Source organism: Megalops cyprinoides, chromosome 5, assembly GCF_013368585.1.
Source record: "Megalops cyprinoides isolate fMegCyp1 chromosome 5, fMegCyp1.pri, whole genome shotgun sequence".
Lineage (NCBI taxonomy): Eukaryota > Metazoa > Chordata > Actinopteri > Elopiformes > Megalopidae > Megalops > Megalops cyprinoides.
Window position 1 is genome coordinate 32,923,914 of NC_050587.1, and position 24,412 is coordinate 32,948,325.

Consider the following 24,412-nt stretch of genomic DNA (forward strand, 5'->3'; position numbering starts at 1 on the left):
CTACAGTGGCTGGGGGGGACAGACAACTTCATCTTATTTGATAATTATCCTAAACCTGTTTTTGAAGGCTTTGCTTGATTATCAAGCATGCAAATTTAAATGAGCATTACACATTATCAGCTGTAAGAGCATGTGCTATTTACAGATGCAATCAAGAAATCATATGATAATGGAACATCCTTTTTTTTAAATCAGCATGCTTGATAATCATGCAATGATTAAAATTATTTAATGAAACCCAAAATTATAATCAAAATGATTTCATGTGAAGTACTGTGCAGGAATGCTCCAACATCAGACACAATTAAGTGGAAGAGAATCAGCTGCAGCTGGGTGACCCTTACCAACTGGCGAGTTAATTATATTAAAAAAAAAAAAATCACAAACAGGTTCAGGACAACTAATTAAAAGTTTTAAAGTAAGTTATTTGCCTTCTTTAATTCTTGCTCGCTTGCTACCACTGAAAATAACATGAACAACACGGCAGCAGTGTGTTAGAGTGGTAAGGGGCAGATCTTGTAACCGGAAGGTTGCTGGTTTTATTCCCTGCTGGGTTACTGCTTGTACCCTTGGGCAAGGCACTTCCCTTTAATTGACTCAGTAAATACCTAGCTCTATAAATGGATAAAATGAAAAAGTTATTCCGGAGAATAGTGTCTGGGAAATGACAATAATGTAATATCCAGCTTGCATTTGCATTCAGACTGTGTGTGTGTGTGTATTTGTGAGAGAGAGAGAGAGAGCGAGAGAGAGAGAGAGAGAGAGAGAGAATACAGTGAAATTCTGAAATTCCTCAGAATTTAGATCTAAGTATTAACAGAAGTCTGCACTCCACATTATTTCTGTAAAGATGAGGCTAAAAGAATTCACTATTTAAGTGTACTGTCATCAGTTGATGTGTTATTACAACACAGTGTGAGCTATTAAAATGAGTTTTGTGGCAGTAAATCCAACTAAACTCCTAATTACAGTAACTCATAATGTCTTTGTAGATGGCCACATCAGGTGCTGATCTCTATCAAGAACTGCTTCAAAAGAATTGGTGCACAAGAACTCAATCCATTTATACAGAAAATGTAAGGATTCCTGAAATGACTTTGTACTGTTAGTAATCAGGAAAGAGAATTGGTGAGGAATTGATCTGATTCTGGCCTCTCGCAGTCACACAATTCTACCTGAACTCAATTTACGCCTAATTATTCCCATCCAAACCGGTTAAATTCATTTGGGGCTCATTTTTTGTTGATTGTTTGTTGTTGATCGGGATTTAACATGACTTGGCTCATTTGCAAAGAAAAGTAGATACCCATGACTATTACTGGGATACACTCATGATAATGTGGAAGTAATGTGTTCATTCGTTGCCTACTGAGTACTACGTCCCTCGAAGACAAACAGCATAATTATTTCCAATCATAAAACATTTTCATAAACGACATAAACGACAAAAACTAAATAGACCACGGGTTAATACTCTAGCTTTGTCATACGCTCCTTATAAGGACACAGGAGACAAATGTAGCGCAACCTATCGATGCCGCCTGGTCGTATCTTGCACAGGATGATATGGAGGACGCTATCACGCAAGGTTAAAATAAAAACCACAGAATCGCATTATTTCTTGATATGTTCCGTAGCTTCCCAACGTTAAACCATATGTAGCCACAGCAGCCGCCCGTGACAAGGGTGCTGGATCCTTATCGTTCCACTCCAATGAGAGGAGCTATTCCGTCCACGTACGACGGGCTATCTCTCTCTCCATCGGCGCTCGGCGTTACACATTAAGCCCTGGCTCGGGCAGCACTCCGCAGCACGGCGCAGAGCCGTGGCATTTCACTGGCTTCCACTCGTTTGCTGGAGCAACGAGGACATGTAGCACGTGTACTAGGCGTGTCTTGGAGAGTAACGTCAGCAATACGGTGTTACAGCTGCAACCAATAATGTCCGCATTACGCAAATATATTCTAAACAGGCATACACTGTAAGCTATGATTGGATAAAATAATGAGCATCAACCAGTAGCATAACGCTAAGGCGGAGACTTCTTCTTGAAACCCTCCCATTTTTTTATTTCTGGAGACCCCGGAAGCGCTGATTTTAAAGGGATAGTATGATGAAGGGGTGGAGGCGTAGCGAAACAGCTGAGCAGAGGTAGAGAGCTGCAGAAGAGACGTAGCTAGAGAGGGGGAAAGGAGACCTGGAAAAGGTAAGAGCAGGAAAGCAAGACAAATATAAGAAAAACAGTCGTGAAATTGAACAAAGGGCGCATTTTCACTTTTAGTCTTGCTCGCTGGGCTAAGCTCTCGCAGTAACGCTAGCTAACCTCCCGAGCAAGAAGATACGTTAGCTTGCTCGTTGGATGTGAGCATAGCTAATTTCCGTGAAATCGATTACAGGTTGGAAGAAAAGAGAATAAGACTCAGTTTCTACAGAGACGAGGAGAATGTGCGTTTAACCCTGTCAGTGCCGAGGGCATTCTGATTCCGTTTCTCAGAACATGGGAATGACAGTGTTCGAACCCTCTCGCACCAAATACGATGCGGCTACACAAGTGCAGTCGCAAATGATGTCGTTATTGGCTCGCTGGCTGTCCATATTTTTCAGATGTGATGTCGTTACAGTTGATTTAATAAGGGACGGTCGACATGATTAAGTCAGCTAGCTTGCGAGACACCTTTTGTGAAGAAAGAGTTTAGGTCGAAACACAGATCTTGTGATTTTATTATTATTATAACAAGGTTGGAAGGTTTGATGCGAAACGAAAAAAAAGATAAATGAAACAGAGACGTTCACAATTAACTTTAGTTTGAATCCATAGCCTAAACTAGCAAGGTACCAGCTGTCCTCATGCCCTCCTGCTGACTGTCCACAAATCTAGAAATATTTACAAGAAGGAAACATACGTACGTATTCTGTTGACCAGTTTAAAATGACAGCGTACAGTGGCTACATGACATTATTGGGCACTGATGTGAAAGCTCTTCATAGGGGGCGTTTCTGTGCTTTGTCCTGGATTCCAATGTCTTTCTTCTCTAAAAGGCATTTTCTGGTTATTTCAATATTATTTTATGGTCGTTTCTTTGAGGCTGATTATGTGCACGTGGATTCATTAAATTGTAATGGAAGGAGTGTGCTGTCGTGCGTGCTCTAAATATATTTCAGTCTTGGGCGCGTTTGATGCGTGCTTTGTTAACGCACACTTTTAATTTACATAACATGATGTTAAGGATATGGGACACACTTGGATGCTCGTGAAATGAAACTTATTGCAGTACTGTCACAGTAGTCACGACAACTGGAATACGTTCACTTCTGTGGCAAATCTCATGAATAGCAAAATATACAGAGAACTAAAGAAGGGGCTTTGGCGATTAGGTGGCTCCTGTGGGTTAGAATGACGTTACTTCATCTTATGAGACGTGCAAGACGCAGACGTGCAATTCAGTCTGTATAAGCCTACTTCACAGTCGGTTGTTTTCAGAGCATTGGAAACATTGCCTGTCTTCTGTGACGCTTTATCTATCGCCCGCTTTGTTGTCTTACTTTGTAGAAAAACACAAACTCGGGAAAAAGATTGGTCTATAAATTGATGTAAGCAAAGCTGACAAATCCTAAAATTTCATTTGCTTTCAGATGCCTGGGTCAATGTGTATCTCACAAATTATATTATATCCTGTACATACAGCTGATTTCAAGTGACAAATCCCAGTAATGTCACCTATGTTACCGCTATTGGCAGACGTTCATTAGTAATTACTGGTATCTTTAAAAAGATGAACAGCATACAGTCTGTGAGGGATGTTTCTTTGACCAATTGCAGGAGGGTCTGACATGCCAATTAAATCTTAAATGGCTGAAGGTTATGTGTAATTATTGCTTTTATTTGGAGATGGACATATATAGGCCAGCCTATTCCATATCTATTTTTCAGCTCTGTATGAACACCAAAGACAGCTAATTAATTTCAGCTGACATTCAACCTATTTCAGCCAGCCTTTTTTGTTCAGTTAATGTTTTTTTTATGGCTTCACTTAAATGAGCCAGCAACCAAGGCTGTGATCTTTGATTCTGATTAATGACTGATTAGTTAATTACTGTGTTGCACGTTTGGTCTCGTAATCACATCTGAATGTAAATCAATGGCACTGATCAACTGTGAAGTTTTGCCAATGTCATCCCCTCAGGATTTTATTGTATCCAAGCACCGCTCTCTAAAGAAAGGAAATAGAATCCACCTTTACCTGGCTGTCAGAGCATTATATGGTTCTTTGCTGTCTCCCCAACCTGATGACACTGATATATGATCATTACATTTCAGTGATACAAGCAGGCCTAATCTTTCTCAGTGTAATGCATCTGCCCCAGTGGCGTTCATTTACACAGGCTTGTAACTTAGCCAAGTGTATTGAAATGAATCTCTAAATTAGGCCCACACTTTTGTGGAGACCTAGAGGACTGAAGTGCTCATTTGACCGTAGTTAAAACAGTGAGGAGCCAGTACAGACCTGCAGCGTATTGATCCACAGTGGGCCGGTATCACTCGGCCCCAGAGTGGGTGGAGACCCAGAGATAAGTATGAAAGAGACTGACGTGGTGATGCATTGCTGTGTGCTTTCGGATGTTGCGGCGTGTTATCAGGGGCCCCTTGATGAATTTCTCTGTCTAAGGCGAGCCGGCTGTCGCCAAAATTCCTCTTTGACATTTTGGAGACGCCCGTTTGATTAAAAAAACAAAGTGATCACTCTTCCGAATTTTGATTGGATTATCCAGGCGAGCGTCAATGTCCTCTTGAGTTCGTTTCCTTTACAGTCTCAAGAATGTCATAGCAATTGCTTTTCGTTTTATTCGTTTGTCAAGTGTCTCTCTCTTCCTGGCAGATGGAAATAATGCTTGAATGACCAGAACAAAGGCTCAGGTGAGGAAATATAAACACGTAGCGTGTCAAACAACAAGGGAAAGGTTGCAAGCTACAAGGTGATTCACAGAAAAAAATGCTGTGTTTATTGTGAAAGTGTATTGCGCAAGTCAGAGTTCCTCATGTTCTCTGATAGGCTGCAGGTATCCTTGAACAAGCGTGGCAAACATGACACCTGTCAGTGCTGTTTAATTATGCAACCCTTTTTCCCAAAAATTGCTATGAAGGGGTGCCTGCTCAGGCTTGGCGTCACCCCGGATTGTCCTGGCGTGTCCTGACATGTCAAGGTAAGCCTTGCGCATGCCCCGTGGAGTCCTGCTACTGGTGTGAAAGGGGTTTAGTCAGTGCTCTAAAAGCGTGCTTGCAGGAAGTCTGCCTTTGTCATTCCGCGATTCTCTGATTCCTTCACCATGAGTCACGTTGCAATCATTGGAGACACGAGAACTCTGGGTAGCAAAAAGAAGTAGCATGACTGATCTGGTGCCTCGGTGGGTTCAGATGAGGTCTGTCACTGACACTAAGCAAGTGTCCAGATGCGGTCATAGGAGTCATCGGATGGCTATGGGAAATACTCAGCCAACACAACATTCACACACTTCCTCTCTGCCGTGTTGTAGCATTGTTGTGCTGTTTCCAAAATATCTGACCAGTGTTGAGAGCGCATAGTGCCTTTCTTAGGGTTGAGGATTATGCGTTATCCTGCCGTTTTGCTGCGAAACTGAGATAATCGTAGTATGTCTCATCTCCCAGTGAGATCACATCCAGTCTGTAATCCACTCACTGCAAAACATTCGGTCCATCCAGATGTGAGGTTTCTGGCAGTCTTATATCTGAGAAATGTGATGTCAGATGGTTCTCATTGTTTCTATTTATAACAGAAAACAGGGGCAGAGAATATCCATCCATCCATCGTATGCAGCAGTGATGAAACAATTTTAACGAGCAAGTCATGGTGACTGACTCAGTTAAACCTGTTTCAACCTTGTTATCTGGAATTAGGATGAGGGTGGAGGTGCTAAAAATGCTTTTTAAGAAACGGGACTCCTTCGCATACAGGATCGCATATTTGAATAATGAATCACTGTGACACTCCAGCCAACCACTGATGTAATCTCCATGAGAATGGCAACCCTAATATGCGGGCCCACATTTCAGCCGGCCCACATTTTAGCTTGTACCGCCGCTCTGGTGGATGTGATTGAATTACCCTACTCAGCTTTATCTTATCGGAAGATTCTGGAACACCGAGAGGCCTTGATGCAGATTTTGGTGTACAGTCACTGTGCTCTCAGTGAGAAAGCTGCAAGAGTGGGCAGGCACCTTTTATGTTTTTGACTGTCTGTGTAAAGGGGACCCTGCTGAAGCAACTTGAAGGGGGTGAGAGGAATTTGCTAATGAAGGGGCAACATGTCAAGCAGCCATTGAAACCTCCTCCGGGCTTTGGAAATTGGCTTGGCATTCTGCTTTTGGATATGGAGAGCAGGCCAGTGAGGCTAACCACAAATCATTTCCGAATAACGGTTGAATGTTATTTTGAAAACAATCTGTGAAAATAGGGCCGCTGAGTTATGAGGCACAGAGCAGAATGTGTCAGAATGTCCCAGAGTCTGCAGGACTTAACGTTTGAGTTTTTCTGGAAGGGCCTGGAATCTGACAGTGAGGTTTGGTTGGCAGAGATGGCTGTTACATGGTGATGATAAACCAAAGATATTAATCAATAACCAGGTCAAGCCAAAGTGAAGTACTGTAAAATCAAGAATGAATAAACTGTGATTATTTCAAAAGATTATTTATATTTCACTGCTTCTAACAGTGTGCTAAAACTGTCAGTTTATTTGTGAATCTGGAACCATTTTATTGCTTGGCTTTGTGCTTAGATCATAAGTATTTTTATATAAACAAGCAATTAAGTTTTTTTTCTCAGTCTTCACTCAAAAAACCATTTGTAACTTTCTGGTTGGGGTGAGGAGGGGTGTATTTTGCCTTTTGCATTGCATGGTTCATTGTTGCTTTTTGTGTTTAATTGTACTCCAATAAAATGCCTCACAGTTTCAGCCCGAAATAGAAAAATAGCTCTGATTTGATTTAGCAGTGTGTTTAAGCAAACGTAACCTCTCACCTATTGAAGATGAAAACAGTTTTTGAGAATAGGTGAGGAGACCCCTGGCCAAAACCCTATCAGTTTAGGGCATGCTTACCTGACCCATTTTTTCCTGGTTCTGCTTTGTCAGTTTGAGAGGCGCTGTTTGTGCATGTGCTTTTGGTGCTGGATATGCATGGAGAGCCTGTGATTGGTCTCTCGAGCATACAAGCCTCAGCACCTGTGGTGTGTCTGGAACATTTTTGTGGATCAGTCTGTCAGTCCTGTGATACTGCTTCACTCGTACCCAGCGGTGAATATCTCACCATAGAACAACAACCAAGGAACCAGTTTATCTGGCTGGGATCCTTCAGTGGTTCTTGCCAGTGGTTGTTTTTTTAAGTAGATGGACCCCCCCCCCCCCACCAAGGCAAGACCTACTCCCACTGTGTTCTCTGTGATATTACCCCTCGTTTCAGTCAGGCTGATGGTGCTGCAGCTTCCGTTATCCAGTCTTCCATCTTCATTGTTCTTCAACAGAGGGTTGCAGTGGGAGCAGTCTCAACGTGGAAGTGTAGAGGGGTGTGTTTGTGTCGCAGATCTCATTTCAAAGGAAGACCTCAGACTCTTGATTCATTTCCCCATTCTGCGCAGGAAAAGGAAGTTTTATTACCACTTACAATCAGCTCAGCACAAACCCATAGCAGAGTTATTCGGCTTACCATCTCTAAGTCTAATGTGTTATTCATGTGCAGGAGGTATCTATAGAAAATGAAGATCATGCTCATTTTGAATGCAGTAGAGTGTCTTTGGATCCTGTCCTGACTAGGAAATCCTCCATTTTCACCAACTGCCAACTGTATTTGTAAGTTGGGTACACACACACACACACACACACACACATATATATATATATATATATACATATGTGTGTATGTATGTATAGTATGTATCATTTTTTTTCTACATTAACAACTTGTCTTGCTTTTAGTCTCTTCTCTTTCCATTCATTTTCCTCCCTGCCTTTTGTCTGTTAAGAGATGAAACCCCATCTTCTCCCACTGCCTAGCAGGGAATGGCTCCTCACAGACTGAGCCCTGCCTCTGGATGGGCAGATAACTGAGTCCCCCTGCTTGAGGCCCGGTGCTGGCATTCATCACTGTTCTGCCCTTGAATAATACTGTTGTGCTCAGCAGCGTTTTTGGTGTGGTTGCCTCATGGTTTTATGGCCACATTTATGGTTGGGTTCTCACTGAGTTTGTTTTAAATGTCTTTTGAATAGAGGGGGGTTCTGCTTTAAGTTTATAGGGCTCATTTAATTAACAGCTGCACACAAAAGAGGAGCAATAAGAATCTATTTTCAGGAGAAAATTGATAGCATACCAAATAGTGTAGCAAATCGCCATTGTTGTCCAACATTATGAACTTGGGTCTGCGTTGTTTTCTCACCTATTTATTTGTGTGCTGTAGTGTTAAATTTGAGCAAAGAGACAGTGGGGAATGGATTGCCGATATCATTTGCACACTAAAGGTTAGAATTGGTTTGGACCTACTATTCCTGATGTGCTGTATTCACAGTCTCTTGCCCTGTATTGTTTCATAATGAAGGCACACTGCAAAAAGGCTGCCCCCATCCCTCCCCCCTCTCCCCCCGGGTACAGTCTTCAGAGCTGTTTGACACCTTTAATTCAACATCCTCTCTTTACACGTCCAGTAGAAGAATCACTCTGGCTTTATATTCAATGGTGCCTGTCCCATGGGAGCAAAATGTGTGAATTCTCCTCTGTTCATTGCATGCATGCCACTGTGTAGCCCCACCAAGGTATTCACTAAGATTGACAAAGGCAAGGAAAATTGACGCGGATGTATGAATTCACTTGAATTTTCAGATATCAGATTTTGTGGTCAGCCATTGCTGAGAACCGACTGTTTTTGAAACCATGGTTGAAGCATCTTTTCATCTGTCATGCCATAGATTGTAAGAATGCTTCCAATGAGTGGAATATGGCTACTCCCTTTATAAGCCTGCAGAGAGGCAGGTTTCTAGTCTTCAATTTCCCAGTGGGTCGTGGTGCCGTTTTTCACCCCGGCAGCAACTTTCGGAAGACATATTGCAGCACAAATAGACCGTCTCAGTCCATGAACAGCAGTCCCCTGTGTGTGTGCTGATGGTCGACCTTTCGACCTGTCACTGCGTGACACCGACATGGGCTCCTAGTGCCAAAGTGTGATTTACGGGTAATTAAAAAAAAAAAAAAACTGGACCATGTTATGTTGCACTGAAGACTTGTTTAGTTTTAGGCCCTGCTGCCCAGCTTGTGTAACCCTGCTCTGAAGGTTATTTCCTATTGGTTGGTAAATTGTAAAGTGTGAGTTTTTTTTTCTCCTTTGTATGCACTGCAGACAATAGAAGGAAAATGTGGATAACCATGCAGCATGCATGCTGTCGATAACCATGTTAGTAATGAAAATGAACTTTTAGCATGGTAGTTTCATTAGTTTTTGCTACCTGTAATGTTATGGTTGTGTATGAAATATTAGCTTCCTGGAAATGACCTGGGGGATCACGGTTCCCATAATACGATGTGGTTATTACATGGTTATTCATAGCTTGTGGAATAAAATGTTACCGTTCAGTGAGGTGGATGAATGATTTATTTTTATTGCACTATCTTGCCTAGATGTAGTAGTTTCCTGTTTATACAAAACAACAGTGGGAGCAAAGAAGGAACTGGATATTGACTAATTCTTGTGTAGACGCATCAAGCTTGATATGTGAATGAAGAGCTCTCCTAATTCTGCTCGCCACGCACACTGGCATCCCTGTCACTTCTGACATTCATTTGTGAGCCATTAAACCCGATCCCTGTCTCCTAGGTTACTGGTGTTACTGAGCCTCTTTGTAGTACCTCAGTCGTTTCTGTTAAGAGTTTGAAGAACACGGGATTCTGGATTCTGGATTCTTTTTGTTGTTGTTTTGGTCGGAGCTCCGGTCCCTCACTGTGTTTTCCATAACCAGACAAGCACATTTACAAATGCAATCTGGAAGGTTTTTCTGTGACCAAATGGCAGTATGACTATCATTCATGTTCAGGCCGTGCAATATATCCAGCACTTATTCACATATTTATACATATACATATTTATACACATATATACCCTTTGACCTTTGAGTAATTTTTGCTAGTTCAGTCTGAGGAGGTCCCCATCACAGAATCTCACGCTTAAAAACACGCGCGCACACACACACGCACACACACACACACACACACACACACACACACACACACACACACACTGAACTCACTGATTAGCATTTAGAGGGCCCCCTCTCTGGCTCTTCTTTTGTTTGGGGCCATTTTTCATGCTCTCCTCTCTACCCTGACAAGAACTTTCCAGCTCAGCCAGGCTTGTTTTGAAATGATCATAGCCGACAGGCCAGGTGACCGCAGCGGGAAAGACAGTATGCTCTTTGTTGCCTGCGAGCGGGGAGGTATTCTTGCATCCGCTCTATCAGGCATCTGATGCTGCGCTTTGAAGTCCTGCCGGACAGGACGGAGAGAAAGTGAGGGAGGGAGAGAGCCAGAGGGGGAGAGAGGGCCTTGAATGGAGGAGGACGTGGGAGACTTGGGGGGGAAGTTTTCTCCGCGCCGCCCATGAGCGGAGAGGGAGGAATAAGAGAGAGCTCATTTCTCACAGCCGATTGGACCTCCATTCACAGTGAGTGCAGCTTGCTTCTCACCCCCTCCCTGGAAAAAAAAAAAAAATCACAGTCCCTGACCTGGAATGTCTACCATCAGGCATGAAGTCCATGGCGTGTAAACACACAGCCATGTCACAACAGGAAGCCAGATATATCCTATGTTTTATCACTCGCAATGGTGATTTAAGCAGTCAAATCATGGATTATACAACCATGCGTTTTCTGCTCTTTATATGGCTGTAAGGTGATGGGTCGGGTTCCAGCAGTTGTCCCCCTTGATTTTTTCAGTGAATGTTTCAAGGCAGTGTAAGGATGGTCAGCTATCATTGCATAATTATTGCTCACTTTTTTTGAACAGTTACTGCCTTTGCTGTGCCAAAGCGGGGGATTGTATATTGTATTTGTATTTGGTTTATATCCCACTGTTTCTGTGCAATGCCTCTGTGGCGAGCAAAAATGTTGGGTACTGCTCTGCACAGCATAGACTCACAGCTCTCATGAGATGCCTGTTGCTTGGAGATGTCAGATTGTAGGTATAACTTTTCATATGCAGCAGCAACACAGAGCATAAAATGGGTGCCCATGTATCCAAATCATGTTATAAAGACCAGTTAGACAGTGTATGGATTTGTGGCTCCTGGAGAGCTGGAGGTGCCCCTCCAAGTTTGTGAAAGGTTTCTTAATAGAACTTTGGGCTGTTGTCATTGTCATGGGGGTTTATTTTCTCATGGAACCACCATAGGGTGTCTTGTCAAAGAACTGAAGTATATTTGTCCAAGTGGTAAAATGAGACTCATCCTGGTAGGTGTAGATGACTGCAGAACATTCCTTTCTGCCACTCACCTGAGGTAGCCTGTCTGTGGTGACTGATCTCTGGCAGCTGATTAAGACAGGAATGTCTTCAGTGTTAAAATTGAAATAAGATGAGAGATTGAACCAGAGACAGGTTTTGTTTTAACACATTTTAATTAGACTGAGCATACACACTTCAAAGTAAAGAACACTTGTGCAGAACTTTGGCCCTGTCTTAGTGTTGGCTCATTTCATTGAGCGAAAGCAAAGCCAGGGAAACATTGATTCGACTGTAACTGACAGGAGGACATAAAATGGGCACATTCAAGGGTGTCCCCTCCATCACAAGCATTCTTTAAGTACCCCCAGAGGGCATTAAGATGGCTGAAGATGGCCAAGCCTTCCCCTCTGAGTCAAACATGGTCTCAGTGGTGTTCCAGGAAGCCACCTAGGCTGCTGACGTTACACATGACTGAATGCTGTTTGGTTTATGCACTGTTTGTTAGATCTGTGTTGCATGATGTGAGAAATGTCAGCACTGGCAGAGGAGAATCTGTGTGTCTGTACGTGTGTTTTAACTGCAATAGCATGAGCGTACCAATTAATAGATTAGGTTACACATTTTAGAAATGTATAAATATATTTGATCATTTATTTCTTCTTCTTGGAGATTTGATGTGTTTTAATTCAAAATTTCTGTTTGGTGATGGGCCTGATGGCAACATAAGGGAATGTGTAGCCTGTTTAAATTGCTGTTTCACAAGGGAAGAACAAGGGACAGAGAGACTTTTGAGAATTTTCTGATTTTGTGCTAGTATAGTTATCTATGTTTTGGGCATCAGTATTTTGTGTCACACCCTTAACAGATTGAAACACCCATAGTCAGATGTGTCAACATGAACTGTTAAAAATATCATTCTCCAAGACCAGTATGTCAGCTGGCAGTAAATAGGATAAGCATTCCAATTTGTCCTCAAATATTTATTGATGTGCATTCAACCGAGTACGTTCTGAAATCGGTAACAGAGTAAACTTAGTGTTACTGTAGGGTCAGTTTTCATTTATGTTTTAATTTCAGTAGAATGAAGTGTTTTGTTGGTTATTATTGGCCAGTGAAATGTGGGGAATGACATGTGGCATGGACAGGTTCCTGGAATGTTCCTCTGGGATTTCAGCTTTCAGTGATGCCCCAGCAAGATGTTTACTGTATTGCCGTTGTTTGGCAGCTTAAAGACTAGAGAGCGAGTCTGTAGCGAACTCGTGTTCTTACTCCACAGACTCCAAAAAACCCCAAAAGGCACATAGAACTTCTGTTTCTAGCTGTTTAACAGACAGACTTTGCATTGCTTGAATTTCACAAATTATACAGTCATACAGCCAGGTATTTACTGAGGCAATTAAGGTGCAGTCAGCTGTCCCAAAATTGCGCATTGCATTTCATTGCATGTTGCCTATATTCAGTTGTGCTGTGTACTGTTGGTATATTCGTATTCTTGTTAAGGGCATACCATCTCAGCAGTCCTGATAATATGTGATTATCAAGAGATGACTGTAAGTGCCATGCACAAGGGTACAAAAGTAGCTCTGTGAGGGTCTGCACCAACAAGTGTCCAGTTCAAAAACCGGTCTGCCACCATGCTGCCTAGAGTTTAAATTAAAGTCATCTCGCAGTCAGTTCTGTCAGAGTGACAAAGGTAAAGTTACACATCAGCATGTTAGCCAAGCAGCCTGCGTCTCTGCTCTCCAAACCAATGTGTGCTCTGTCCAAAAGCCAGGCGAGGCAACCACTGTACGATCTCTGTTCAGAGTGACTATTACAAGTGGCAGCTTGATGTTCAACATATTCTTAGTGAAAATGCACAAATAAAAATTGAATTAAAATTGAATGAATTGCAGTCTTAACTAGGGCATCTTGGTTTTTCTCAATGTTTTGATCAATGATCAATGTTTTTTTTTTTTTTTTTTTTTTTTGCTAAAATTCAAACATATGTGCAAATACATATAAATACAATGAACATGTACAGTATATATAGAACTAGCTAAAGTTTAATTTAAATCCAGCCGCACAGTTTGGTTTAAAATGAAAAAAAATCTTAAAATGAAAACATATGCTGAATGTTGAAGGAGAATATTAAAACAATGATCATGTTGATCATAGACATCCCTTGGAAGAGCAATTTTCTGAAAAGAAACATCTTCTAATTCTAATTCTAATATCATAGTCTATCTTAATATTGTAGGCCTTCCTCATTTATCAATTAGGATGCAGCAGACTGTGCCACGAACAATGGTTAGAACTCGTCATTGTGAAATTCTTGCTCCACCATCATCAGTCAGAGAATGCCAGGCTTTTGGCTTTGGCCTGCAGATCTTGGTAGAATGTTCCAGTCTTCCTCTCCACCCTCAGCAGCTAAAAGAAAGCAGGAAGAGGCATGCAGTGTCAGACCCCTCCTTCTGCTCCTGTGTCAGCGTACAGCTCGCACCCGTAAAACAGGGCGGAACACCAGCTCTCAAGCACTTCAGGGTGCAGTGCAGATTCCGCCAGCTGATTGGGCTGTCTGTTTTGACGTGGGCGGAGTCTGGTGCTGTGTCCTTTTTACACTCTCCTGAGCTGCTCTCTGTTCAGATGCTTGTGGATTGGGGAGGGGTTATGAGGACGCGTGAAAAGGGTGTTTGATTCTGCGCCGGGGTGTGGAATTCCTGCTTTTCGGAGCGGGAGCCAGGTAACAGAGGAAGCCGGCACCTCGCAGAGGATATTATCAAGGCCAGCTGCTGAGAGGCTATTGCGCAACACCCCCCGACCCCCCCCCCCCCCCCACCCCCACCAAATTGTGAGCACGTTGTGGCATCACTCCACTGGCTGCCATCTCAGGCCTGGCTGATTAAAAAAGGATTTTCCCATAACCGTAGTGAGGTTTAATCCCCACTGTGAGGTTTCATCCCTGCAATCCGGGATTCGCGCACGGTATCTCTGTGAAAACCTCTCTGTGTGTGCTCTGCAAGGACAAATTTTGCTCTAGTGTTGAAATGGCAAGAGGTTCTCACAAGCTGGCAATGTGCTGGTGGAAGGTAAATTCAGGTCTCAGGATTCAGGTTTTTTTTTTCTTTTGTGAACAGAACAGTGTTCTATAATTTACAGCGTTTATTTTTAACCTTCACTGAAAGTCACAGAAAACTGTGCCCCCATACGTCTGTTTGATTTAGGTACACACTAATGACATGCAAAGCCTCAGACAACCACACTGACATATTTCTGGTGTAATGAAAGCTCAGCAAGCAGTTAGACCTTCTGTGTCCCTAAAATGTCCAATAGGGTACCATTTGCAGTGAGAATATACTGAATTGCAATATCTCCCATTCCCACTTGTGGTTCTGCCATGTATGTGTATACAGGGTACACTGGGTGTTGAGCTAAGTTTTTTTTAAGTCTTTATTTTGTTAAGATTTTACTGGATGAATTATGTTGGATGAACTACGTGCATACCACTTCATGCTATTGTTTCATCTTTTCAGTGTTTCCTTGTGCCATTCGTGGAGATCACTGAATGTATGCCTTCATGTAGCTAAAATGTAAGAGGTAGATAATGTAATGCACCTATGTTGTTGTAATTAGTTGGAAGAACACACCGTGTAAATGCAATTTAGAAATTGGATCAGGGCAATTGTATGGCTCTTTTGAGACACTTGAAATAATGCGTGTCTTTTGGGTTGAGCTACAAAGACTGAGAAACATCTTTGAACACTCTTTCTGTTGTTTCTTTACTGATGGAGAAATGTGGACTATGTTTTTGTCTGCGGGTACATGTGGTTATATTTGTTTTGAACCATGCCAGGAATTGTAGGTTGTGTACACATTTCATTTTATGTTCCCCTTAAGTGATACCAGCTGGCTTGTAATGGAATTTCTCTGCGTGTTTTCTTCTGTAATCGCAGAATATTTCAACATTTGACTTTGGTGGTGTTGTAGCTGAGAAGTGGGCTGGCATGGTGAGTTATGTATTATTAGTCATCTGTTCCGGGGTAGTTCCTCCTTGTGTGCGTGCGTGCGTGCGTGCGTGCGTGCGTGCGTGCGTGCGCGTGTGTGTGTGTGTGTGTGTGTGTGTGTGCGTGTGCGTGTCTGTATGTTTCTGGTGAGAGAAGATACTGCTGCTGCCCTCGGTCAAAACACATGGAGGGGGAGGGGCTGAAAGGGGTTTGCCCAGAGCAGAAACCACACCCACATATTGCCATATATGGAGGGTAGCATGACCACTTAAAGGCAAAGCCCCTGAATGTGCAGAGGAATGTTGAGCATTCATCTGCCTCACAATAGCAGAAGTAATCGGTTTGGAGGCACTATAAAAAATGTCTCCCACATTTCCCACAGTCTCTGCCTGTGGACCGATTTATGTGTATCCCACTTGATTTTAAGCTTTCATCCTTTCTGTGTTTCAGATTTGTGCTCGGTGGGGTTGTGTTACTGTGCCTCTCTCTGTGTCTCTGCAGAAGAGCATTACCCGGCCTCTCAATGTTCCTCTTTTTCCGTCCCCACCCTCTTCCCCAAACAAACATCAACGCCCCTTCTGGAACAATCCTCTGTTTTAAATCATCACTGCCTTCCACTCTGTGACAGTAGCCAAAAAAGAAGGCAGCCAGGCGAATGATGAAAGATGCTTTTTAGTGTGACTTCGGTCTGACACCTCTGAAGTATGAAGTGTTAAAATACTGAAGTTTTACATTGAATACATTTTCATCCACGGTACCTCTGCCCTCTATCACAAGTTATACTGGTTTAGTACCAAATATTTTTTGTTGTGTTACTTCAGTTTACTTTTGGGTCCAGCAGGAATGGACTATTGTAAAGCTCTCATTGTATGTGTCCCAAAAATTAACAAACGTCTTCCCTGAATCACAGAGTAGACCAGTATTTAGAGTGTCGCTCTATTCATGCCAAATATGGATGTGGTTTTTAATATGTGTGGCCTGCTCACGTTCGATCTGACTTCAACGGTCGCATTGCGTTCGCGTTCAGCACAGGCCTGCGCATGTGACGCAACGTTCCGACCGTGCCGCACGCTGTTCTTTATCAGCAAACAGATGGCGAGATATTTCCTTCAGACATCTGTGCAACAGGAAATCAGTTGCCCTCCTGCTGCAGGACTGATAAAGTTCACACACTTGTGTTAGCTGCGCACTCCTCTCTCAATCCAGGGGAATGAGGATGTATTTGCAGTGGGCAGCCTGCTGAAATCACTATATGTGGACTTGGGGTGTGTGTGTGTGTCCTGTCTTGAGGGGGGTGATGTAGAGGGGGAGGGGGAGACCAGTGGCGGATTATAGACTGGGGCGAGTGCATTTGCATCTTCATTCTCTCTGGGCTTAGACTGTGTCTGTTTCTGTCGCTGCTGGTTTGCAAAACAGGCTGAGCAGGTGGGCGGAGCTTCCCCGCCCCCCCAGCTTCTTCTGAGGTGATGGACTGTACCTCCTACCTATCAGGGCACCCACAGAAGCTGGCTGTCCCCTCCCCCGGCCAATCAGATGTCTTTTTCTGTCACCCCCCGCCCTCCTTCATGCATGCTCTCACTGCTGACAGAGCAGGCTTGCATTCATCAGCTGGTAGGAAATGAGCTGAAAAGCCAAACAGAAGTTGCAGCCGGTGTGAGAGAGAAAGGGAAAGAGTGAGAGAGCAAGGGAGAAGAAGAAAGAGAGAGGCTACCAGACTTAAAACTGCTTTTATGGGAGTCAAATTATGGAGGAACTGAGAGAGAGAGGAGGGAGGGTGACTGTCTGTGTGTATGGCAGTGATTGAGAGTAGGGGGGCAGAGAGAGAGAGAGACAGTGGGAGAGGGAGAGTGTTGGGAATACCAGAATAGCAGAACGACCACCAAACTAAAAACAGGCCGCCCCTCTGAATGTGCACTTCTGCCGGGCTCTCCCTGAGTCAGAGCCGCTTGTCGTGCCGTTTCTTACAGGAAGCTGCTGGATCTTAGCGAGCCGTCCCGCGGCCTGACCGATGCCTGGAGCCCTCTGCGCCGCACTCTCCACGGCGCTGAAACGGCGAGGCCCGAACAAAAATCACGGCGAAATCCCTCCACATCGGATCGGCGGAGGAGCGGAGCGGGGTCGGTGCTTTTCCTGAGAAGGTAAGCCCGACATGCCGTCGCCATCGACATTGCCGGCGCGCCTCGGAACGGCTCCCAAAAAAGGCAAGGGGTCGCCCCGACGCCGAGAGGGAGAGGGAGAGGGAGTGACAGAGGCCCGTTGAGCGTACAGAGATAGAGACAGAGACTAGCAGTCTCAGCAACTTTCCCAGTGAGCCAGCTCAGCTACAGTAGGCTCAGTGCGTTTTCACACCACCTCTCTCACAGGGCAGTGGGAGAAAACAAGAAAGGGAGGGGGGTGTCAGTCCCCCCCATAGACCCCGCTCCCCCATAGACCCCCCACTATAGATCACTTTTGCAAGTGCCGTTGTCTTCATCTGTGAATGTTTTGTTAAATTCATGACAGAAACCTGTTACTGCAGGCCTCAAACCCACAGTCCTTTCTGTTCACTCCAGAGAAGGTGGCCACAGTTGACAAGCTGATACAGCTGTCAGTGTCAAGAAAGGAGGTGGAGCCTAACTCTTGCCTGTCCTTAGTATCAGCTGTGAGTCTGTGAACTGTATCCTTTAACTCATTCCGAAGGCCATCTGAGTCCTAAACTGGAAATAGTTTGCAGCTTCTTATGCCTTGCCCTGGTGGCTGCTGGGTAGCGGGAAACAGCTAGAAAGGCAGAGATATGATCTAGAATCAAACCCCACACACATGGGCTATGGCAGACACATGAACTCTCAACCCCAACCCCTCACAAACACACACAGACACACAACCTTTAATTGCTGGCCTCTACAGAACCTCCCTGTGCATTTGGACCAAATCGAAACATTTTTGGGAAGGGTTGCAGAGTCTGTTTCTAGTCTGTTTCCTTTATGCTTTTTCACCTTTTTTCACCCAATTTAGAGTTAGCAGCTGTAGTACAGTAAGCTCGTCTCTCTGTAGCGTTCTCCACACTCATGAGAAGAATGCAATACTCCAGTACTCACACATGGTCAGTTGTTTTTACATTAGAAGCCCCACAGTGCATCACAGTGGAGAAAACAGCAGTTGGAGGATACCTGCATCTTCACTGACATCATATGTGTGACTGTCAGGCACCTCAGAAGCCACAGCAGTTATACAAGCAGATCCTGCTTGACGAAACCCAACCTACCTCAAGAGAATGAAGCCAGTAATGTCGTGCTGCTAGTCTCCCTGTTGTTGTTGGAAAATGACACAGACTCAGACTCAAACCTGCTCCTGAGTTGTGCAAATCAGCCTGTATGGAACAAATGCCTTGGCAGGTTGAGCCAATCACGAGCCTTCTAGAGGCCTTTATCAGTAAATCCTGCATGTGAGGAGTTGTCTTATCAGAAGGCTCCAGTCAAGCCTTTTTTGCCTTTGCAGATCCATGTGTGCAAGAAGTTGATATCACCTCAGGATAAGTGGCTGAGGATATCAGAGCTGCCCCCTTTGGGTGCCTGTCTCCTCTATGCCCAGGGCCTGTTACCTCTCCTGACCTCTGACCTCACCACAACTCTCACTTAAAGCCCACACCAAAGGGAAAACAAATATACCAATTTCATAGTATATGAAATTACTTTGTGTGGAAATAAAACCCCTGATAAATGGTTTTGTTGAATCTGCAAGAGTTGCAGGGCCATGTGCTTCTTGGGTGCTGAGTAATATTCATAAATCTTACATTTAAGCAAGAGTATTTAAGCTGAAAATTGATTTCTGTATTTTGCAGTAAACTGAGAACGTCTTTTGTAAACAGCCTAACGTGCCCTTTAAGTCCCCATTTGGTCTCTAGGACAGGAAGCCGGAAGCGTGGAGTTTGCATAATGGTTTGAGGACCCAATCTCCTTATCAGTGGAATGCATTGGCTCAGACTAGAATTAGTGGAACAACCAGGATATTGTCCAGCAGGTGTGTTCCAGGCCAGGGTTGCCACAGAGAGCAGACTATTTATGGCTTCCTTTCCTGGGGTGAGTTACAGAGGAAGACATTGATATAACTGTGCAAACCAAGCTGTTTTCTCACAGTGTTTATCAAACCATTAAGCCTAGGTTTGTTTATATTGTGCTCCTTTTTAAATTAAACTAGGATCTGATCGTTAGCTGATGAAATGCTGCCTAATGTTGACTTTGTTCACATAATTGTCTTGCTGGAGCAGGATGTAGCCTAATATCTGATCCTGAAGTAACAAACTGAGGATGTAGACTGGTACATATTAACGAATAGTTTCTGGATTACTTTGAGTCACGTAATTAAAAGCATACCCGGTTTTCTCACATTAAAATGGTCTTCAAAACCAAAGGCAACTTTACTAAGCTACAGTCAGCGAGAAAACCTTGTGACTGTCTGGCAGCTATTGGTCATTGGTCATCCACACTGCTGATCAAGTTGAGACATGCCTACTGTGTAAACCAGTAAGATGTAATAGAATTGCTCAAATCAGATGTCGTTGGCCTATATACAGAGATCCAACGTACATAACAGTAAACACACCTTTCTTAATTGCAGTTGCAACAATGACATTCTTTATTAAAACAAGGCAGATATACTTTTTTTGAAGTTAACATGAAATGTTATCATTTAAAACAAAACAGTCTGGTAAATAATTTAAAGATCCGGCAGTAATCATGTGGTTACTTAACGATTCTATTGAAAGAGGTTTTATTTTAATAGGAGAGGGGATATTACTTATTGACTTTAATTGATTCTGTATGGCTGTGATGAGTCTGTTCATGGTGACCACGAGACCACAACATTAAAGATTTTCTACCAGCTGACTGTTGTGTTTCTGCATGGGTACACGTCTGAAATATGTCAGGACGGTATGGCAGAGTGTCGAGACAACTAAACCTGCTTTGACTGTTGTCTTGTGTGTATGTGCATTTGTATGAGAGATTTCTATCTGTTTATGCGTTTCTCTGTCAAGACACACACGTTTGTGCCTGTGTGCGTATCTCGTAGAACTTCCAGAATCATCTGATGGAAGATGGGAAAATTGGCAGGAGTGTCACTTTTTTAAGATCCTTGCTCCAACTGGAAAGGAAGCTGCTGGTTTTGATTAGAGTAGAGGTTAGTGTGTCTGCACTCTGGGATGTACCACAAAAGTGTTCTTCAACATCCACCCGTTGTTTTTGCTCGTTTCGAACCTTCGCTGATGCCGTTGAAATTTGTGCAGAGGAGTCCTCCTTGTTTTGTGTGCTGTGATGTTGCTGAAGCCACGGTCATGCAAGTCCAGCTGCTTGCTCACCAGATCAGCTGATCTATATATCATGAGGATGGGCTAATGGTAGCCACACAGTTGACTAGATTGACACATCCATATAACAATGATTTAGTGGTTATGTGTGGTGTCTGTACTGAATTGATGCCTGTGAATCAGCAGCTAATCTTGCACCGAGTCAGTTTGGCCTGTAGTGCACACACAGCTCACAGCTGTTGAGAATCTCCCTCACTGCCTGCCAGACTTGTCCAGAGCTGATTGTTCTGTAGCTTGCCTTTGGCTCCATCCTCCTCCATGAAGGGAGTCTCCCAGTATGCCCCAAAAGACAGGCAGCTGCTTGGCATACCACCAGTAACCCCCTGACTCCTCATCAATTTGCATTGTGATTTTTGCTTGTTGCCCTGTCTGAAAATAGCTGACAACTACGACCTTTGAACTATGAACTCCAAACTGGATCTACCTGGAATCGGGGCTGTGTGTGGTACTATTACAGAGGAATGTTAGCATGTAACACATGAGCACATGTGTGCACACGTGTACAAGCTTTCCGCTAATTTAAAAGTCACCCCTAAAGTGACATTTTAAATAGGAACAATTCACAACATTGTAGAATTTTTCATCTCCGCAGTCATTTTGCAACCTCATATACACACACTCTCTTTGTTAGCGCAAACAGCAACCTCCCTGTCCCCGTACATACATTTTGCTCTTTGCAGGCTCTTTATGGAAGAAACAGGCTGTTTATTCTGCCGCCTGTGTCAGATCTTATTATAGGTGGCCAGCTGCTTGAATGAGTGATGAGTTTTAGCTGAATTGGAACTAGAAACGCACAGCACATCAAAGCTGCAAAAGCCCTGCAGCAGTCCATAGAAAATAGAACAAGTACCCTAATGCTAATTGTGGCCAGATCTCACCATAACGTCAAAGACAAAATGCCACAGCTGAGGTAAAAATCAGTAGATATGCTTCCTTGCCAACATGAAGTGGCCCTCTTGTGTTCCTGGACTCGTTTACGTTCCTACAGCGGGTGCTTGACCATGGGTCCCTGAGTCAGTTGAGCTGTAATTAGGCAAGTCAGTAATTCCCGAACCCACTGCAAATTCCATTCTGTGCCGAGCACTTCCCACCGCGTTATGTTATCACGCTCTATAATCACGGCTGTTATTAACATTTGCTGTTGATTTGCTGTTAATAGCGGAACGCACAGTTCTCACAATACTGAGAAAAGCGCAGCCCCCTTGCGGTGTCAGGGTCGATCATATTCTATTCAGTCAGTTCTGGGAGCCACTTGACATTCATTTTCAGGAACTGAAAATTCGTCATCATTTTCCATGAGGATTTTTCAATTAATGAATTGAATTTCAGTTCATTTCTCGAACTGACTGAATTGAAACAAATGTGCCCTGACTCTACAAGGGGCTTGTGCTTTGTGTGAAGAGTACGTGTGAGGCCTGTGCAGTGTATGTATTTCTCTGAGATGCTGTCATACAATACTAGCGCAAACAATGCGGCAGCACTAATTGCTCAAATTCCTGCATTTGTTAAAAAATGGCTTGACTGATCCAAAACCCAGTGGTTTGTTTTTTTTTTTTTTTTTAGCAAAGTGTCATACAAAAGGTTTGTGAGATAGATACACTGTGAAGTGAGCCAGAGTAAATGAGTGGGTACACAGGCAGATGAGATGAGAGGAGCTTTAGCCTGAAGCAATCCCCTGTGTGTGTATGAAATGTGAGGACCGGTGTGAGGTGTGTGAGAAAGAGAATGTGTGTATGTGTGAAATTTCCAGTGAAGGTGAAGTGCGTGTGTGTGTGTGTGTGCCTGTGATTCTGTGTCTGTGACCAGAGGGGTGCCGTGTTTGTGTGTATGTATATGTGTGAACTTCCCATGTGCTGTTCTGGAAAGGAGTTTGTGTATTTGTGCACATGTATGGGGGGAGCTGTTTTGGGGTTATGAAAGATCAAAGAACATGCGTTTGTGTGTACTGTATGTGTGCATGCATTTGTGTGTGCACGTGTCTGAGGATATATGTCTTTGTGTATTTGTGTATGTGGGTGTGTGTGTGTGTGCTTATGAGAGAGAGAGAGAGAGAGAGAGAGAGAGAGAGAGAGAGAAAGACAGAGAGAGTGTGTACAGGTGTGCTTTTGTGTGTGTTCGTGTGTGTGTGTGTGTGTGTGTGTGTGTGTGTGTGTGTGTGTGTGTGTGTGCACATGAGACTGTGTGCATCCATGCGTGTGTGTGTGTGTGCATGCGGTGCATTCAGGCTGCCGGTCTCACTCTCTCTGAGGGACCACAGTGAGAGAGTTAAAGAGCACTGCAGCTGAGGAGGCTTGGTGGGATGACTCAGGCCTCTCCCTCTCCCGTCTCACTGTTGGCTGGCTCTCCACGGTGCCTGTCACACCACCGCTCAGCACAGACGCAGCAGAGCTGCCTCAGACTAATCCGAGTCTGCCGCTGCCCGCCTTCACGGCCAGACGCTCTCGTACACACCAGCTGGAGGTAGAGGGGCAGAGGGGTTTGTGTCTGTGTGTGTCTGTTCGTGTCTGTGCCGCGGTCCACATTGATACATATGTGTGTGTTAATGTGTTCAGTGTCTGTGTACACCTGCCTGTCCAGGTGAAGATCTGTGTATATTCTCTCTCTTAATGTATGTGTGTGTTTGTGTGTGTGTGTGTGTGTGTGTGTGTGTGTGTGTGTGTGTGTGTGTGTGTGTGAGAGACTCTACAAAGTTTGTTGCCTTGCTAATACATAACTGTGAACTGGAAATGTATTGTGCTGTGTAAGTCTGTTCCTGTGTGTCTGGAAGGGCTTTTTCCACCTATCACAGCAGTCACGTCAAACTGCATTACCAGCACTGAGTTTTGATAAGTCAACATGACTTATTTATCCTGCCGTACCGCACCGTATTCTCACCGTGTCCGCTCTTGGCAGCGCTCAGAGACTTTGGCCCTCCGCTTAAAGCGGCGTCACTCCCTGCCACATTTGTCAGCGTCCTCGTTTTGGGTGGTAACCCGGGGACAGCGTGGGCAGGGCTCGTTTCGGGGGCCAGGCGTCTCACTTCGGGAGTCAGGTGACGCAGATCGCGCGGGGCCCGATTTGGACGCGGTCCGCCGGGTGGCTGTGTGAGTTGCCCCCGCTGCAGCCGTGGTAACGTGGGCGGCACGCTCGGGGCCTGTCCCCTTTTAGAGATCTTTATTTATGGCACAGCGGCCGAGGCTGATTGCATTTCCAGCGCTGCTGGGGGATCCTGACCTCGCTCAGCTGCTTCCTGTCTTCCGGGCAAGGGGAAAGCAGGACAAATGGGACTCCCTCAGCCCAGGGCTCACAGGGCCCCCTCTCTCTCTCCCTGCCGGAAAACCTCCAGTGTTGCTGTCCATCGTGTCCCAGCAGTGACTTAAAAATAACCCCCAACCCCCCGAACAACCCCCCCACCCCACCCACCCTAGGCTGGGTGCGCTCTAACCCTCTTTGGGAACAGGCTGCTCTTGGACACTGCCAAATCAGGGTCTGGGTGTGCTGGGAGAGGGCCTTGCCCAGTAATAGCCTCTGTTTGTGTGTGTGTGTGTATGTGTGTATGTGTGTATGTGTGTGTGTGTGTGTGTGTACGCGCGCGCGCTTATGTCTGTGTACATG

The 24,412-nt window shown here is 44.3% G+C and overlaps 1 protein-coding gene across 1 annotated transcript in view; it reads left to right on the forward strand.

Annotated features, from left to right (window-relative positions):
* Nucleotides 1-2,121: 2,121 nt before the first annotated feature.
* The window catches only part of LOC118777929 (protein FAM214B), a 32,754-nt gene continuing 10,463 nt past the window's right edge, over nt 2,122-24,412 (forward strand). The window contains exons 1-2 of the mRNA XM_036529190.1: nt 2,122-2,206; nt 17,442-17,612. The gene's annotated coding sequence lies outside the window, so the exon portion shown is untranslated. The remainder of the gene's footprint in view (nt 2,207-17,441; nt 17,613-24,412) is intronic.